The sequence below is a fragment of the Diabrotica undecimpunctata genome, chromosome 5 (assembly GCF_040954645.1).
Source record: "Diabrotica undecimpunctata isolate CICGRU chromosome 5, icDiaUnde3, whole genome shotgun sequence".
NCBI lineage: Eukaryota > Metazoa > Arthropoda > Insecta > Coleoptera > Chrysomelidae > Diabrotica > Diabrotica undecimpunctata.
In genome coordinates this window covers 98,504,585-98,525,419 of record NC_092807.1, presented here as the reverse complement: position 1 = coordinate 98,525,419, position 20,835 = coordinate 98,504,585, and the positions used below count along the sequence as shown (strand labels likewise).

At 31.9% G+C, this 20,835-nt stretch overlaps 2 protein-coding genes across 4 annotated transcripts in view; one reads left to right on the top strand and one right to left on the bottom strand.

Annotated features, from left to right (window-relative positions):
• LOC140441541 (uncharacterized) overlaps window positions 1-20,835 on the bottom strand; it is a 129,942-nt gene that overhangs the window by 61,659 nt on the left and 47,448 nt on the right. The gene's annotated exons all lie outside the window — the stretch shown is intronic.
• The window catches only part of oys (lysophospholipid acyltransferase 6), a 312,406-nt gene that overhangs the window by 275,448 nt on the left and 16,123 nt on the right, over window positions 1-20,835 (top strand). Inside the window, exon 1 of one of the 3 annotated variants that reach the window (XM_072532325.1) lies at window positions 10,840-10,935. The exons of the other annotated variants lie outside the window; for them this stretch is intronic. The gene's annotated coding sequence lies outside the window, so the exon portion shown is untranslated. Of the gene's footprint in view, window positions 1-10,839; window positions 10,936-20,835 lie in introns of those variants that run through there. 3 annotated transcript variants of the gene reach the window in all.

Genomic DNA, 20,835 nt, shown 5'->3' with positions numbered 1-20,835 from the left:
TCTTAAGCTACAATATCCATATAATATAGCAGCTACTAGATATAATCCATATTTCATTGCTAAAATTTTACTATTATAAAGTACCCCTCACACCTTTTGCTACGGATCTCACTCCCTTAAATTCACAAAAAATGGAAATAAACTAGTTTAAGATAAGTAAACACATACGTTTTTCATTTTTAATTTATTGCTGTAGTTCTGAGCCTTTGATTGATTCACCATCTTCTGAAAAACAATGGGTGTTGTAGTTTAAGTATAAAGCTACAATAAATTTGTGTTTTGGAAACACATTTGGTTTAACACCGAAGGTACTCAACGACTAACAAAAATATTCAATGACACATATTTAAACGGAAACGGAGTAATAGAATTACAGAAGTGAGTCAGATATATGGACTTTCACTGAACATTAAGAAAACAAAATGTATGATTATCTCTAAGAAGGAACAGCAAATTGAGGGTATCAGTGTGAATGTTCAACCACGGTACGCTCAATGAAAATTGGGACTATTCCCTAAAAATAAAATCTAGGATAGAGAAAGCAAGATCTGCGTTTCAAAAAATGACTAAGCTATTCAAATGCCGCGATTTATCAGTAACCATAAAAATCCGGTTACTACGATATGATATCTTTCCTATACTTTATATACAAGAAGAAGATCTAATAACCAGTAGCGTAATAACCAGTAGCACAATACACAAATACCGGTATGCTATAGCGCACGCTAGCTCTATCTCCCCCGCACTGTGTGACGTCACGTGCAAAGCAAAGTTTCTATTAGAACACTAACACTTGCTATGGTATCAAATACACTCGCGATCATAAAATCCGGGTCACCTTGAAAATCACCGTTATTTCATTTTTAACGAGCTTTATCGTAAATGATAATAACACAAATACAAACTAATGCATGTTTCTAAGAATTGTTGTCGCCTTATTGGTTTCCTTTGTAATAAAGAATTCCAATAATGCCGATTTCGCGGAAAACTATACACTTGCCAAAATGAACGGTACCTGTATCTGCCGCTTGTTTTAAATGTCTCATTTGTGATTCGACTTTCTGTTCAAACGCAACAAACAAACGTTTATTATTGCCACCATTAGTGTGTATTAGTGCCATTATTAGTGTTTATTATTGTTTATTTTTTGCCAAAAATGCCTTTGAATGTTGTTTAAATGGCACGCATTGTTGCGCTTGTGGAAGACGGTTATACTCAACGGCAAATCGCAAGAACTGTTGGCGTAAGCCTTTCAACGGTGCAACGAGTGCTTCAACGCTTTCAGGAGACGGGTTTGCTAACCAGACGACCTGGATCTGGACGAAGAAGAACGACCACGGCACGAGATGACCGTTTCCTTACGTTTCAGGCATTACGAAACTGGACCTCAACTGCGGTTATGCATCGAAATTGTCTACAGGAAGTACGAAATTGCAATGTTAGCGTTACAACAGTCAGGAGAAGACTTCGTTCTTCTGGACTATCTTCTCGGGTAATGGCTACAGGACCGCCACTTCGCCGGGCGCATCGAGTTGCACGACTAGCTTTTGCTCGACAATACGCGCATTGGGGAATTAATGATTGGAGCAAAGTGTTATTCTCAGATGAATCCCGTTTCTGCCTAACTGGATCCGATGGACGTATAAGAGTTTGGAGGAGAACCGGTGAACGATTTTTACAAGCTTGCATTGCTCCAAGAATGCCATTTGGTGGAGGCTCGGTTATGGTTTGGGGAGGTGTATCTTCCGACTTCCGCACAGAATTACCCTGCATCGAAAATGGGTCCTTAACTGCACGAAGGTACATTACGGAGATTCTGGAAGAACATGTTATGCCCACCATGATAGGGTTTGGAGAAGACGCCGTTTTTATGCAGGACAACGCGCGACCGCACGTTGCCAGGATCAGTATGCAATACTTAGACGAGTTTGGAACTACGAGGTTACCCTGGCCAGCTAGGTCTCCGGACCTGAATCCCATCGAACATCTCCGGGACGATTTGAAAAAATGTATTTAAACCCATACACCACCTCCTAACAACGCACAGGAGGTTAAGGATCTGTTAGTGAGAGAGTGGAATAACATACCACAACAAGTTATCCGGAGAAAAATTGAGAGTGTGCCCCGTCGTCTGCAAGAGGTTATTAGAGCAAGGGGAGGCAATACACGATATTAGTCATCGAAATTCCACTGTTTTACCAAGTTCTGTATTTTTCATTCTTTTTTTCGTATGTCTGTTTTATCAACAATTTGGTTTGTTTTCTGCTTTTTCAATAAAAACAATAAAAAAACCGTTTTTATTTTTCTTTCAAAACAAACATTTATGACAAATAAAAAGTACATTAGCCTAAAAAAAAGGTTATTACTGCACTAGATGCAAAAATATTCAATAAACTTGAAATTTTCGAGGTGACCCGGATTTTATGATCGCGAGTGTATATATAAGCATGCATATTTGGCACTTTATATTATAAGATGTGTAGTTTACAATGTTTCTATTTTTTCTTGGGTATAGGTTTTCCGTTTATTGAAAAATAAAAAAACTTTTTACGACGTTTTACTACAAGTGTGTATATTCATATTAATGTATGAATATAATAATGTCTTTTCAATTATAATAAGCAAAAAAATGAATTTTTTATTTTATACATATTTTTTATTTTAATTTTATACATATTTCGATGGTCGGATTCATTACTGGAATATTTCCAAAATCGTGTATTTTGAACAAAGGTTGTAGAATGGTTAAATATTAAAAACACTTTCTGAATACTTAATTAACATTTAAAATTAGAAAAAATTGTTTTAAATTAATGTGTTACAAAATATCTTCGAACTTTGACTTGCATTTTCCAACATTAGCTTAATTTACAATGTTTCAGTATGAATCCGGCCGACAATTCATAATAGCGATTTATTGAATATTTTATACTACATTATTAAAATTTATTTCTTAAAGTTACCAAAATTTGACATATTTTTGTCTAATTTTCTTTAATAGTTACTGAAACTAATATGTCTGTTTATTTCTCTTAATCTTATATAATGTGCGTGTCTTACTGAGACATAGGAGTACCTCAAATGGTATCGTGGTATTCTCAAGCTTTAAAATTCGCAAGAGTTAAAGTTTTCTATGTCAGCTATTGAAAGATTTTAGGTTTTTTTTTTGATAATGAGCTTTCATGGATTTTACAAAACAATGATTCCATTTTTAGTGTAGTTTCACACAATTTTTCGTTTTGGGTACAAAAGAGAACCCCTCTAGAAACTGTCTTTATCTGGTTCCATATATGACACCATATATGAAGTTTTTGTAAGGTTTCCTAAACTATATTTATGTTTGAATTTGTAGACATGATACACATTGTAGCAAAATATCGAAATCGTAGCTTGATAAAGAACGCGGGAAATATTTTGTTTAAACTATCGAATATGAACATTTTGTCATTTTGTTTTGGTCAAAATATCGAATATACTGCAAACTGACGAAAATAGAATATTCGATACTTTTGTTTTGTATAAATATAATTAAAGGAACATTTTTTGTACAACGCAAAATGACGAGTGTGTCACATTTATGAAATTTCACAAGCCGAAAAAGACCTTTGCAAAGTTTGTGTCACTTATGATGGTAGTCCAGATGACTACAAGGTTTTAAACCGCAAAGCCCATCACAAACACCTCGAAAGAAAAGATGCAGCGAGAAAAAACGAAATGGAGATAAACAGTCGGCTTTGGAGAATAGGAACATATTAGCATATAATTTCGATCTGCAATCTGTTTTGTCTTTTGTCTACAATCTTTTTTATGTGAAAAAACTTGCCATTTATAATTTGACCATTTATAATTTATTTTTTTTTTTTTTTTTTTTTTTTTTTTTTTTTTTTTTTTTTTTTTTTTTTTTTATGGCCTTGGCATAGCCAATTGACCAGACTATTTTGTAATTTGTATTCACAGAACAACAATCAGAGTTCGAGTTAGTACTAAATGTGAGTTTTAATTTTTCTTTTTATTTTAATTTTTTTTTATTTTTATTTTTATTTTTTTTTTATTATTTTTTTTTATTTTTTCTTTTTATTTTCTTATTTTTCTTTATATATATTTTTTATTTTGTTTTGGTCATCCTTTGTAATAATTTTGTTTTACATTTTTTTTTTGTTTTGTTTTTTTTTTTATATATTTTTTTTTTATTTTTTTTTTCGTATTAAAAGGTTTATTACATGATTGGAGTTCGCAAATTGCTTACAAGTTTCATCTTAATTCTATGGTTAGTAAATTATATTGTTTAAAGTTTATATTTACAATTTCTTATTAACTGATAAATACAATTATAGATTTCTACGTTTCCAGAGAAAATTAATTCATTTATGTGAAATGGGAAACAGACATTTAGTTTTCGTAAATTTTCATATAAACACGTAATATTTCCTTGTTGGTTTACACATTCTAACAGGATATGTGTTAAATCTCCATATTTACCACAAGTACAGTTTGGAGTGTCTACTAAATTCATTTTGCACATTCTTGAAGGTGTTAGAGCATGATTTGACCTTAGTCTATTAATAGTTTTAATAAAACTTCTGTTGGACTCTGAATGAAACCACCTTTTTTTAAGAAGTGTGGGTTGCCAATATTTAAATGATGACTGACTTTCGGATTCCGTATAATTGGCTTGCCATTTTAATTTAAGCCGATGTTTATTATATACATCTATATATGATACCGGTAAAATATTGTTGTCTATGGTTTCTCCGCTTGATAATGCTTCTTTTGCCAGAGCATCTGCTATTATATTACCCATTATCCCAGAATGGCCTTTGATCCATGCGATAACAACTTCTCCTCCGAGCTTTGAAACCTCGTAGTACAATTTTAAAATCTCTATATCTAGATGAGTCAATTGCTTGGATTTATTTGTTATACCTAATCTTTCTACTGCACTTTTACTGTCTGTAAATATTACACAGTTCTTCATTTCGTTTGTCAAAGCGTGAGAAAGAGCAAACTTTAAACCCAGCATTTCGGATGTGTAGATGGTGGCTTCATCAGGTAACTTATATTTATGCTGTAGTCCAGAATTCTGTTGGTATATTGCGCAAGCAGTGTTATTTCCTTTTTTTGAACCATCAGTAAATATATAATAATAATTAGGCCATTTCTTCTGAATTTCTGCGTTAAACATGGGGCCTTGGACATCATTGAGAAATTCTGTCTTGATTTTTATTGAGAACAGTACATGAGGCTTTTCAGTATAAACTGGTGGAAGATGACCCTTATAAAGTACCTCTTTGAATTTAGACAGATTTCTATAGCTTACCGCCACGAGTGGAGATTTTTTCTTAAACCAATACCTTTTAGTCAAATCTAAAACAGCCAGATTGTGTATATCTTTAAGAAATACTTGGTCTCTGCTAATGGTACGAGCTATATATTTGTCGGTAAGATACTGCCTCCGTAAATTCAATGGCGGTTCAACAGCTTCAATTTCCATTACATTAATTGGTGTAGATTTCAGATACCCAAGGCACAAGCGTAGGCACTTATTTTTCTGTACCTCAATTTTTGTTAAATGGGTGTTCGATGCGTTTCCATACAAGTGGCAGCTATAATCGAAAACTGGTCGTATCATAGATCGATAAAACATTAAACTAATGTTGGGATCTGCACCCCAGTTTGTTTTACAGAAAGCTCTTAGGATATTCATAGTTTTTTCGGTTTTTTTAATGATATGATGAATATGGTCTTTCCACAAAAGTTTTCTGTCTAAATAAGTTCCCAGGTATTTGATACAGTTTTTAATTGGAAATTTGAATTGACCACAACTTATATATCCTTCTGGAATTCTATGTTTTCTAGAAAAGAAGCAGATTTCTGTTTTGGATTCTGATAATGTTAATCCATTTGATTGATAATATGCATGTATTGTTGATATAGCTGTTGTTAAATTATTTTTAGAAACATCGATTGATTTGTCTGATGAATAGAGTACCACATCATCTGCAAATTGTAGTATTTTTGTGTTAATAGGAACAATGACTTCTAAATCTATATTATATAAAATATATAAAAGTGGACTTAAAATACTTCCTTGCGGCAGGCCTATATTGGACAGTCGAGGAGAAAAAAATTTCTCATTGATTTTTAAGTAAATCAATCTCTCTGATTACAAAGTTTTCAAAAAGGATGTTATACCTATAGGTATCCCGACTGACAATAACTTTTGTTCAAGGATATCCAAATTTATATTATCAAAAGCAGATGATACGTCCAGAAATGCAGCTGCAGTAGATGAGTTTTCCGTGAAATTGACTTGAACTGTTGTTACGAGAGCAGTTATGACATCTTGCGTGGATTTGAACTTGCGAAAACCAAATTGGGAGTGTGGGAGAATGTCATTAAATTCTAACCAATGCTCTAATCTATTTTTAATTAGTCTTTCCAGGGTTTTAAGAAGACAAGAAGCTAGAGATATTGGGCGATATGAATTGTAATCGTCATCACGTTTGCCAGGTTTTCTTATAGGTATTATAATATACTCCTTCCAGCTTTCTGGAATTGGTGCTTGTTTCTGCCAAATATTATTTAGAATATGAAGTAGATGGATTTTATGTTCATTTGTCAGGTTAGAAATCATAGAATAAGATATATTGTCTTTACCAGGAGCAGTATTGTTATTTTGTTTGAGGACCCTTCTTAGTTCCCATAGATAGAACGGACGATCTAAGCAAAGGTTATCTCTAGAAACAGTGGCTATGGAGTTGGTAATATCATTCGGAACCCAATCTGGAGAAATTTTTTGGTAAAACTCTGTTATCCATGGTTCGTCCGGGTCAATAGGCAATTTATTGGATTGTTTGCGATTTTTGAAGCAATTTACTTTCCTCCATACCTCCTTGATGGGAGTATTTTGATTCAAACTTTCACAATACTCCCTCCAGTTTTTCCTTTTCTTCTCCTTAAAGGTTTTCTTCGCTAATGCGTCCATCTTTTTGTATTCTATTAGGTTACTTATTGTGGGATTTTGCTTATATTTAATATAAGTTAATTTTCTGCGTCGGGCTGTTTCCTGGCACGTTTTGTCCCACCAAGGTTTTGGAATGTGATGTTTGTTGGTAATATTCGTGTATTGTGGTATTGCTGTATTGGCTGAGAAGTAGAAGTTTTCAATTAGATCACCATACGTCCTGGGTTGGTTTAGAGATGTAAAGAGTGATGAATACAAATTCCAATCTGCTTTGTTGAAATTCCAGATTTTGTGTAGTCTCTGGGTTTCTTTTCCCTTTGGGTGATAAATTGAAAAGATAATGGGTAGGTGGTTTGATCCATGGGGATCTTGTAAAACATTCCAATTCAGTAGCGCTATAATATCTTGAGTACATATTGTGAGGTCTATTGCAGATGCTCGTGAATGTGTGGTTAAAGGAACAAGGGTGGGTGAACCGTCATTTAAAAATACAAGGTTACACTGCTCGATAGCATCCAACAATGATTTTCCAGATGTGTCATCAACTTCACAGCCCCATGCGACATTGTGCGCGTTAAAGTCACCTCCCAAAATAAATGGTTTTGGTATAATTTTAAAAAAGGATAGCCATTGCTGTGTTGTAGTTTTGTTTTTCGGTTCATTATATAGGGATACAAGATGAATGGTTTTATTTGTTGATGGTAGTTTAAAGGAAATACATGTGTATGTAATAGGAATATTTATGTTAAATCTAATTTCTTGACATTTAATATTTGTTTTCAATAAAATAGCTGACCCACCATATCCATCTATACGATCTGTTCTAAAGCAATTAAAGTTTTTAAAGTTATAATACAAACCAGGCTTAAACCATGTCTCCGATAATAAGGCAATATGAATTTGATTTTGATGGAGTAAAAATTCTAGATTTACTTTATTTGAAACTGCCGAACGACAGTTCCATTGCAAAACATTTAATTTTGAGTTTAGGTCTGCGAATTTGATAACACATCTGGATTTACATGTTTACTAATTAGTTGGATGATTTCTGATTTAGAAACATTTAAATTATTTGTTTGTTGTAGAGAATTAACAATTTTCATAACCAATTCTAAAATTACATTAATTATACTAGGATCTAGGACCTCTGACTGTCGATCTGTGATAATTGTTTTTTTGTATTGAGGGCTACTTAATATTCCTCCCGAAGTACTGGGAACATTAACCTGAGAAATAATCTCTTTTCTGATCTGTTCAGATGGATCAGGAGTATTTGGCCTTGGCCTTTTATTAGATTTATCTTTTAATTCGTTTGAGTTACTGTTATAAAGCAAATGGGAAGCAAATTGTTTTCTAGAGGAGTTGACTTTTGGAATATTCTGAACAGAAGTAGAGGAAGAACTAGAATGTAAATAGGTAGAAGAAGTGGGTTGAACAAGTAAGTCAAATGGATGGCTCGTATTGCTTTTATTTAAAATATCTGCATAGGAAGTTTTGGGAACCTGTTTATTGGCATCAAAAAAGCTTATGTTGGAAAAACTCATAGCTTCCTTAATTAATTTTTGTCTCTTAAACTCTGGACACACTGATAAATTTGTTGTATAGTGATTTCCTTGGCAACTGAAACATTTTGGGATATAGTCATTTATTTGGCATTCTTTTGTATTATGTGACTCTTGGCATTTACCACATCTTGGGCGACCTTTACACTGACTACCTAAATGCCCATATCTGAGGCAATTAAAACATATTAAAACTTTTTGTGTATAGTGTTCAACCTCTTTAATAACTTTATTTATTGAAATATAACGCGGCAATATCTGAGATTTAAAGGAAACAATACACGATTTTGTGGGAACGTAAATTATTTTTTTTGAATCATTTTCAATTACTTCCTGTTTGCGTTTAATTCGTTGAACGTTTACAATTTCAAAGTTACAATGACTATCATATTGTTTAATTTTTGATTTTACATATTCTTCAGAAAATTCGGTATCAATATCTCTAATTATCCCTTGTCGGAACAGAATGAATTTAGGTATATACAATTCTAAGTTATTTTTAACAAATACTGATGAATTTTTTTGATTTATTAAATAATTTGCATTTTTGTAGTCTGTTAATTTAATCCTAATTCTATTACGACCAATAGAATCAATATTTGTAATTTTTGAGTCCAATTCAGGAAACGCAGAAAGAATAATGTCCCCAACTCTTAAAGCATTTAACTTACCGGTGAAAGATCCCGAGAAATTTTCTACGTAAACATGATATGGTCCGGTATCTTTATTTGTATATAAATAAACCTGTCTATTATTTACCTTCTCATTAACGTTAGAACCATTATCGTTTTTTCCCAAAGAATTAGACATTAAATTAGTACTTACATTCTGGTTCTCTTGTTTTTGTGAAATTGTTTCCATATTTGTAAATTCCATCATACCAACCTGATTTTCATCTTTATCATAAGGGGGAGGGTCGGGGGGCTTGCTGCCCCCATTTAATTCACTCATCTTTATGAAAAAACACCTATAGTTTCACCAAAATTAATTGTTTATCGCAAAACAACAAAACAAATAGGAAAAAAGTTTTGTTATCGATACTATTAACGCCGATAATTTACACACGTCCGATCGATTTGAATTCTACCGAACAACTTGCATTTATAATTTAATAGACGGGAACGTCCAGTGTTTCATAGGGGATGAAACCGAAGGAAAAGGCGGTAGTACTCAAATTGCTACATGTATATTTAAATGCATCATGTCTTACCCTGATGTTGAACATGTCAAAATTATGTCCGACAATTGCAGTGGATAACAGAAAAACTTTGCTTTTTCTGCTATATGTCATGTTGTTAATTGTCACCCAAATTTAAAAACAATTGACCATGTGTTTTTGGTACCGGGTCGCTCAAAAATAGAATTCGATTCTGTCCATTCAAAAATTGCATTCAAGTCAAGAAATTCTCCTGTATACACCCTTGAAGGATGGGCACAAATCATAAGGCTTGCACGCACTAAGCCATGCCCTTTTAAAGTGACATACCTACTTCATGACGACTTCTAAGATTTTAACCAAAGAAGAGTGACATTTGCACTAGAAAATAAAATAAAACCAAAGTACAAGCAAAAACAATATGAAAAAGAAAATGAAGTAAAAGATGAAGAGCAAACAAGTAATTGAAATACTAATTTTATATACATAGATGGTATATAGTACCAGTATCGGAAAAAATGAAAATAACAAACTTTTCATGAAGACTAGCATTGACGGAGACTTTTTATTTTTTATCTCTTGAAACCAAACAAAATAGAGGCAACCAAAATAGTATAAACCCCGTTAAAGAATACGAAGAAAGGCTCCCAATCACGGATGCGAAGAAAAAAGGCCTCTTATCACTATGTGAACAAAACTTAAACCGAGGCCACCAATCACCAATATTACCAATCTTTACCAACATCTAGTACTGCCAGAATTGTCTTCCAGAACCTGACGCAAGTGAAGACAATGGTAACGTTTAATTCAAAATTTAACTTTTAATTTACCTTTATTTTACAAGAATTGAAGGTCATGACTGAGTACTTGAGGTATCTACAGGACGTGAAGTTCCATAATTAATGTATTGTGATTATTTTTAACTTTTATGTTGTTTACGTTTCTAATTACATTAATTTTATAGTAATACATACTTTCATAAAAATACTTTTAATAATTTCTTTAAACATATTTTCCCATTTTATCCTACAACTTCAATTTTGAATTAAATGTTTTGTAATAAACTTTGTAAGAACATTAAAATTATTTAAATTTTCCTTCTTTTCAATAAAGAATATGAATATGTTAAAATTATACAAATATGAACTGTCGAAAATGTCACATTCGCAATTTTGACACATCGGACCAAAACAAATCGTTGATTAATACAAAAAGCAAAGTAACGAATGTGATTTTTTGGAAAGACAAAAACGGTAAGGGGTTTAATTTTTTTATCAATCTAACAAGGATTAAACGTTATATATAAAAAACAAAAACAAATTTTTCCATTTGTCAAGGATGTTAATTCTCTAAAAAAGAGTTATCTTCCTCTCCTGAAAAGTACCACTTTTCACATTCGATAGTTGGAAATATTCATTCGATAGTTGGTAGGGACGATATTTCAAGGAGTCCCGATAAATTTTTTCTTTCACCTCATAATTGTCTGCGACTTTCAAAACGTCATCGTCAATTATATTCTTTAATTCTTTGGAACCTTTAGTTTTTTCTACCAAATTAGATCGCATTTTTTTCCAAAGCAAATATCTTCTGACGCCGAAATATCGCTTGGCAATTGAGGACTTTCTACCGAGCTGATACTTACGCAGGATTTAGTAGTTTCAATAGTATTGCGACATTCTGTAAAGATCGCCGCCGAATGTTTTTCTAAAATATACCATCTTAATCTATATTTAAAATCTATTGGCGAAGGATGATCATTTGCACCACTCATTTCTTGAATATAAGAAGCACGTCTCTAACACGTCTCTCCTCTTTGAGTCTGCTTTATCGAAACCTTTTTTTAGTAATTAAAAACACGATTTGAAAGCAACTGGTATTTTCTGATATCTGTAAATAATTGCAACACAACTAAAATAGTGATATTCTACCGAATTAGTTAACAACGTTAATACCTATTTAAAGGCTATTTATGTGCTCTTATCACCCTAGTTAAAAGTTTTTTCTAGTATATTATATTATGATAGTGTGCAATTATCATTAGCGGTTAAACTTAATTTATGTACTCCGCCATAAAAGTGTTAAAAATAATAAGTAGAATATTGAATGGAGTTTTTTTATTTAATGGCAAGTCGACGTAAATGATGATAAAACTGTATATTTCGCATTTTAAGTACGAAATGACAGAAAAATCTCTGTCATTTCTCCTGAAACCTAAAGAGATTCTTAATCTCTGTCGTTTTTGTTTTAGCTACATCCGTGATTACTATCAACTCCTCTCGATATTATGCACCTTCTTCACCACTATCTAGTGCTTTTCTATTCTTGTAGTCTCGTCCTCTAAAAAAGTTTTCTATATTTTCGTTGATCGACTCTTTTTTCTGCGTTCTTGAAGGCTTTAATCCAAGGCATCCTTCTCAATGTGTCTAATGGTTTCGCTAAGAGATGTCCAATTATATTAAATTTTTCATCATACTTTCCTGAAGAAACCTCTTGTGGCCTTTTATTACGGTCCATTTTCCTTTAAGTTTTCTTTTTTCCTTTACTATCCTGTACTCCGACCTTTCCAAAATTTTCGTCAAATTACTGCATAAAAACAACTGCATCACTAACAGTACCTACAGTCTTGCTTGTGACCAAAGTTCTTCTTAAACTAGTTAAGATAAATAAAGATACGGTGACCTAAAATACTCTTTAAAACAATCCTCCATTACCCTGTCTCCGGCATAATTTGTTCTCTCACCGATCTAACTCCGCTAGTTTTTTGTCATTATGCAAGTTTTTCAGGTACTTTCAGATTCAAAGCTGTAACGCCTGCGCCTTAATCCGTGCTCTGCACTCAATTTTCTCAAAATGTGTAACGTAAACAAACTATTTACTTAAGTACACAAACAATCTAGCCCTTTCTGCTCGTGTCATAGAGTTTTTGTGCGGTTCCTTCAAAATCTGTTTGTATTATCTTTAAAATTAAAATGAATTGGCCGCCATTCCTTAATAGTTTATCCTTGTAAGGAAACGAGCTCAGACAAAGAAATAAAATGAAAAATTTAAAACAAAGCTAACCTTTATTATTTTGTAACGAACAAAAAGTTATTAAAATATTCTACCTTAAAAAGTTACGTCATCCCAGAAAAGAAATAAACAATTGGTGTTTACGGTAGTAAATTACACATGAGAAGTTCTTAAACAAAACTAAAATTCAAATCATATCAGAAACATTTTATATCTTGGCATTAGATTATGAATGAGAAATATATGAGAATAAAATTATACTTTATCCCAAATTTCGAAATTCGTTCACATAAAAAAATACGTTTATATATTAGGTAGAATGTAGATATTTATTGTAATTAAACGATCAATAATAAATCATTTCACTGTTAGCTGATTCTAACTGACAGTGTGTACTGGCAGTGTAGAAAGGAACTACAGTAGCGTCCTTGAGCTAATTTAAATGCACTCGGTGGATAGATGGCGTGAGCAACATTGATTTGAATATTTACTAGGATAATAAATTTTGAAACTTTGAAAAATAATTTGAAACTTTCGAAACGGTTACAAATGCTTAAGTAGTTTTTGGTCATTCTGCATACGTTTTTGCTTCATATGCAAACACTGGCCGCACTAGCTTTGTGTTATTTGACTTTTCAGATCGTAGTAACGTTTATTTGCAAGATTTTTTAAAATTTCTTCGCTGGCGTTGTTATCTCTAGTCAGTAACGATCCTAGCTATTCGAAGGTGACAGCAAGCTTCAATTTCATCCCAACTAAATGTAGATAGATAAAAGCAAAAAACTATAAAAAACACAATTTTTTTTATTATATCCTGGACCAGAGATTTCGTCACTTACAGCCAATCTTCAGGTTCCCGATAAGGTTACTCAATGCTATTTAACTAATAAAACAAAGACATTGTACAATTATTGTTATAGGTTTCTATACGTTATTTGTTTGCAACTGGCAGCTCATCATAAACGCAAATCTGCAAACAGCAGGTAAGGTGGTCAAACTGAAATCACTCCTCTCCTGTTAAAATGTAGTTTTGGTATTATTTTTCAAAGATTCTACTCTGTTCACATAGAAATATCAATACAAACCCATGGATTATATACCTAATAGGTATGAAGTCTGCTATTTTTTAATGAGAAAAGTCTTTCTATTGGAATTATCCGTAATTAATTCCCAATAAAAATAGGAAATAATATTAAAATGCAACATGAAAATAGGTTCAGAATAATAATGAGGTCTTTGTGGTCATAATCTTCCAATCAAAAGTTTGGATCAATTTTTAGCAATTCCATAAATTTTCTTCCCAAAATAATTTCGTAACCGATTTAGTAACTAGTAACTAAAAAATATTATCGATAATATTTTTAATAAAAACATTGGTGATGCGTTTAATTTTGAAATTATAATCAAACAAACTATTTCTATAGATAAGAATAAAAAACCACTTATTTTTCATATTGTTATTAAAGGTTGAATTCATTCTCTATTCATTTTAATTCACCAACAATAAAAAGTACACCCACTTACCGTAATTACCAACCAAAATAGTTTATTGCTTTGTCAAGGTCGAAAATAAAATAAATCAGCGTTTTTGTTATGATAATTTTGGATTTTTCACTGGGAAGATATTATGTTGACTAGGTTCAGTATCAAACCAAAATAGTTTGATAAGATGTTGATATTGGTTATAAATAACTGAACTGATATTATTTTCGTAACCATAATTTTAAATTGGAGATGAACAACAAGAGTATACAATGTATTGAGTGCAACAAGACATTGAATCAAATTAATATGGGTCCCAACATTGTAACAGCTCACATGACATTTTAATAAGTAATATGCGTCCTCTATCGTGAGCCAGCTGTAACAACACACGTATTCACTCTATCAGTGATTATGTCCTCATTATAGTTCCCTATTTTCTTCGATATAAAAACAAGGGTACCATTTTGCAGAAAACGAGTATCGCCCAATATGGGCAACAATTAGACGCTGACTGTTACCTGGCGCTGCTCGCAAACCTGTCGATAAACCATTAACAAAAGCTGACTAAAACTGGGCCAATTGTATATACAGCATTAATTTAAGTGTACTTAAGATAAAGATTTTACTTTTTTCCGCACAATATTCCCAAATTGACCCATACTATTATTTTTTTCTTAACTGTTAAAATGTATTTATAGACCGGCAGCGTTTTATATATCCAAAGTTAACGGGTTACATAGGTCTTTTATTTTTAAAAATTGCATGTAATCTATATAAAAGTGTAGTACTTTAAAAGTATTTACACCAAATTTGAAGTAAATTCGAGCAATATTACCGGAGTTATAGAGATTTGAACACCGCGCGGTCGTGCGGTCGGTACCTGCTCTCTCAGTTTAAATAAACGCATTTTTTTGAAACTGTGTTTTTCCGTGGGCTAGGCACAATTTCTCAGTTCATCTTTATAGTATTTTTTCCTCACTGAACATAGTTTTTAAAACATTTTTTTCGTATAAAATCAGGACAAGTCGACTGATTGAAAATCACTTTGTTCAATCACGAAATAATAGTATAAAGATGAATTGTGCAAAGTTTCAGCAAAATCGGTCGATTCGTTCTCGAGAAGTCGTGTCTACCGCACCAAAAAAATGTTTCGAGAAAAACGCGTTTGAAGTTTTTAAACTGAGAGCGATATTCAAATATCTATAAAGCCGCGTTTACACGATGACACTTGGCGAGACAATTGTCAGAAGACAACTGACTGGCATGAAATTATTGTCTTCGTCTAAACACTTCAGGCCAATTGCCTTGCCAACTGCCCTCACAATTGGCCCAAAATTCAGTTGTCTCCGGGAGTAGACTGAGGACAATGAGCTGCGCCTAGTGAGCCCCCTCACCACTCGAAACCTGAATTGTCGCGACAATTGGCGCCGTGTGAACGGTGTAGGCCAGTAGTGCTGTCTTGTTTTTTGCCAGTTACCTCACCGGACACAATAGATGACGAGCAGTCGGCCATGTTTTAGCTGCCTTTGCCATGGCAATAGTTAACCCCGTATAAACATCTTCTCGTTTAACTGGATTGGCCTCCGACAATCCGCAACCACGTGATGACAATTGTCCAATGACAATTGTTTTGCCAATTGTCATCGTGTAAACGCGGCTTAACTTCGGTAGCTTGAAAAAGCTTGAAAGCTTGAAAATTAACTGACTTATTGAAGAAAAACCAATGATATTTTTGAGAGATAATTTTGTAGCGTGAAAAATATACGTATTTTGGAGCTCTCACATATCTAAAGTACGTATAAAAAATTTGTAGATGAATATCTTCTTTCCAAAAACGACATTTTCATTTCTAAAACTCAAATATGCAGAATCTTTACAACCAGTAAAAATGAAAAATTTGATGTACTAGTCCAGGTATTTTTTTTATTTACAAAAAACCCGCTTCAACCTAATAGGGTTATTAGCGGAAAGGTAACAGTTAATTAATTGTGCTTATTAAATTAAAGTCTTTTAAAGACAAAAGTAGATTATTTATAGTGTTTTCTGAATTTAAAATGTCTTTAAGATTGTTTGGTAAATGGTATTTAATTCTGTGACTAATAAACTTTTCGCACTTTTTCACTAGCACATGTTTTACAGTAGGGGGTGAACCGCACTCATTACAAATTGGGTGTTCTTTTTTCTTGAACAAATGTTTATGAGAAAACTGGGTATGTCCAAGTCGTAAACGGAAAATAACTATTTGCTTTGTGATGTGATGTGATGGGATCCAGAGACCTTGATGCTTGCATCTTTAGTATCCAATTTATTTAGTTATTTATTTATTAGTAAAGCTAATGAATGTTGCGTGTATATTTTCCTGATTATTTCTAGTGATGACATAGAATCTGTGACGATTAATATTTTGTTAATCTTATTTGCATTTGCGTGTAGTATCTTGGTAAATTGCATATAGTTCTCTTGTTAATATAGTTGCAGTGTCTGGAATTCTATATTTGAGAATCTCTGTGCTGTTAATTATTGCCACTCCGACTCCATTTTCAGTTTTAAACGCGTCTGTAGAGTATACTGTGTAATCGGAATGGGAGTTAATTAGATCTCTGAACAGTTGTATGATAAGATTAGAGTTGGTGCTATTTTTTTGGAATTGTAATAGACTGCAATTGACTGTTGGAATTTTTATAATCCGAGGTGAAGATGAAGATATGGTTTTGTAAAAGGAAAGACAGTTAATATTTGATTTCACGTACAGTGCGTTTGTGTATCCTCTTGTACGTATTTCATCCTAAAAGGAATCTTCGGAGCGGCTATTCACAAACGCTCTGAACGTGAAATCAATCTTTCCTGTCGTAGTAGTTTATCATCAGATGTCGCTATTGCGTCCATATCGAAGCCATTTTAGTGTTGCTTCTACTACGACAGGAAATATTGATTTCACGTTCAGAGCGTTTGTGAATAGCCGCTCCGAAGAATCCTTTTAGGATGAAATACGTATAAGCGGATACACAAACGCACTGTACGTGAAATCAAATCTTAAATGTCTTTCCTTTTATTTCGGTATACTCTTTATGAGTACTAGAAACCAATTCGCTAAGGATTTTTGCTTAGTTGAGGAGATATGTTGGGGAATGCAATTTTAAATTCCCCATGTCTCTAATTACATCATTATCAACGTCTGTTTTGACTTGCATTTCTTAGAAAGCACAGATTAAAGCAGAAATCTGAATTTGGTTTTGACAATTAGAAATCTTCGGATTTCGTTTCGTGATTTATGTTTTTGTGTTGATATAAGGGTGGAAATTGCTTCCAGTTAAGTAGTTCATTGCATGATAAATTATGCGGGAATATGGGAAATGGAACTTTGAAGAGTCGTTAGCCATGGATATGTCTAAAAGGTTATTTATTGGAATTATTTTATTTAAAGTTATGCTAGAAGTGTAATTAAGGGTTAATTTGCTGCCTACGAAGCTCTAGCATGGGTTCACCTATTTCAGCTTGTATGCTATTTATTGGAGTTGTTCTGTACGCTTGGAGGAGCTGTTAAAGAAGATTTTTTGTAATAGCACAGAAGCTTGGACATCTTCGTGTGTGGTTGTAAGAAACTTGGTTTATTTTGTAATCTAACGTTCGCGATTTGCTCGGGAGATAATTGTCAAAACTGACCTCCAATTAATAAAAAAGAAGATGAAGTCGATGAAGATGTATCAAATGATTGTGATGGTTCCTCATTTTTTACTATTTTTTTACATAATTTACCATAATTTTTACATATTAAATAATTAATACAAAAATTCAAATAACAATAAGTGTTTTGTACTATTATTAGGGTAGAGGTAGTTTCAAATGGTTAAAAAAGTTGCAACCAAATAAATAATGTTTCATAAGCAAGGAACAAATTTAATCTACTATTTAATTAAATAGTAGAATTTTAAAAACAGGTATTGAAAAAACTTATAAGACCATAGGCACAAAAAAAAAGAAATTTGGAAATGGAATCAACAAGTTAAAATGCAGTGATTGAAAAAAAAAACGACCATATCACCAAATAGGAATAAGTATTTGCAAAATAAGACGAAAGAAAACAAAGAAATATACAATTGGGACGTGCTATTTCTGGGACAATAACCTTGGTATTTACATTTTGTTATCAACAGTCATAAATTTATTTATCAATAATTATACAATTTCATTTATAGGATTAAAAAAGTAAAAAACTGAACACAAGCAATCAGAAATTGTAGACCACTTAAAATCATTGTTTAAGCCTGTATTGTATACCCTACAAAGTTTGACATCATCATTTGGAATTTTTGTTATCTTTTTCACTAAACAAACATTGTGTTATTGTGTACTAAATGACAGAAAGTTTATTTTTATCAACGCATTAACCGAACATATTATAAAACAGTTAAATCAACTAAAGCGGGTGGCCGCACCCTCCGACAAAAACGGAGAAATGTATGTCAATATTTAAACTTCACTATATTTTATCGGTCCTCTTCGTAATTTCTATATCTGAGAGACTAATTTTTACTTTTATTTCACGGTATTTTTGTCTATGAGTGTATAAAAATAAAAAATTTAAATTTCGCAAAAACTATTCAACAATCTGGCCCATCTTTTGCACACAATTCAAACCCTCAAGTTCAGGTAGATTTAAACAAATTTTAATACCTTAATAATATAAAAGTTATTAACAATATTCAAAAACAGCGATTTTGTTGTTCATTTTGCAATAACTTTTTGTTTATCATTCGATTTTAATTTAGTCTCATTTTGTGTATTTTTCTTCTGAAAAAGTTCTCTGTTGAGGTCAAAATGACTAAATCTAAAATAATAAAATGTCTAAATAGACAAGTTTTTAAGTTATGAACAAAAATGAGTTTGGCGTTTTGATTGTTTATTTAAAAATATTTTCACTAAAAAATTGATTAATCCCTAGATGAGAGTCTTTTTGTAATATCTCATACTACACATTTTAACTGTCAAACCCATCTATACATGACGAAAAAATTCTTATTTTTTTCTAATTTGATTGGTCTATTTGTTAATGAACTTTAGCGCTGCTAGAATTGCATACAGTTCTGCATTGAAGATATTTTAGTTGATTTGCGTTTACACGAAAAAATTTTTAGAACTGCTGGAACCTATCTATCACAACGTCGAGGTGTCTGTGGTTAACGAGAATTACTGGATTTTTATCTGATGGTGCATTGAACCATTATCTAGGCAAATAGCTAAATTATAAATAAATTAATCAATAAACAATTTAATTTTTATTATTAGTAGTAAATATCATTAATTATGTTTACATGATTCTCCAAATTACTAGCGATTAGTTGTTAATGTAATATAAATACTATTATAATGACTCTATCGTAGGAATATATATATATATATATATATATATATATATATATATATACATATATATATATATATATATATATATATATATATATACATATATATATATATATATATATATATATATATATATATATATATATATATATATATATATGTATATATGTATATATACAAGAAATACTGGATATTAGTGACTGTCGATATAAACAAACAACCAGTTTATTAGGGATGCAGTGAGAAGGTTTGTCGGGATGTTAAAGAACCACTCTTTTAACTTTTTGTCTAGCTTTCGGAATTGTTTTATTCCTTTTTCAAGACGCTGTAATATAGATAAAAAGAAAATGTAAATATTTACAAAAAATCACAATTCGTCAGTGTAACTTTAGTCGTTGAGATTATTTATAATAAGCTTTGAGCTTTGACCCACAACATTAATAACACAAACATAAAACAATGAACAAAATACATTCTAAAATTTTGGTAAGGATAGTAAAACTTTGTTTATTCTATGACATCTTTTGGTGGTGTGTTTTAACTCTGATACATAGAGAACAGAAAGAAAAAAACAATAAGATGTCAGTTTATATAAAGCTGTTCAATAAATAACCTTTTTGCTATTTCTTCCATTTTTTACGATTCTAGTGATGCCAATAAAATTTATTATTTTCATTGCAAAAAATCATAACAAAATTGCAAAAATATCGCACCACGTTTATTTATTCAATACATTTATAAAAACTGAAATCATTTGCGGCAAAATACAAAAGCTGCATTCCTTACCTTTAAAATGCATCTTGATTTTTGTAGCTAGGACCCTCGGATCAAAAAATATTTAATTTTTACCGTCAAGCTGACACAAATTTGATTGAGCATTGATTTTGCGCGCCTAACTGACATTCATCAAAATCGCCGAGTGTTTCAATCGTTGTTTCTGAGAGAACAGTACCAAATGCCACATTTTTTATTTGAAACATTTTTTTCTATGGCGAACAGATTCTTGGTAAATTCATCTTTTGGTAAAATGATCCTTTTATGGATCTTTTTAGCGTCCCAAAATTGACATTCTCACCAAAATTCAGCTTGTTCGTATGATTTTTAGAGTTTCAGTGCCATTTTCGTCTCTGACGGCTGGAGTATAAATGTATCTTATATACATAATTTTAGTTAATAAAAACTACATTTTACTTATGCGTTTAATTTTAAGATAGTTTTTTTTTACATTTACTGAAAAAACTCAAATTTGGTGCTTTCGTCCGCCTATCACACAATTATAATAACGCTAACGCCCA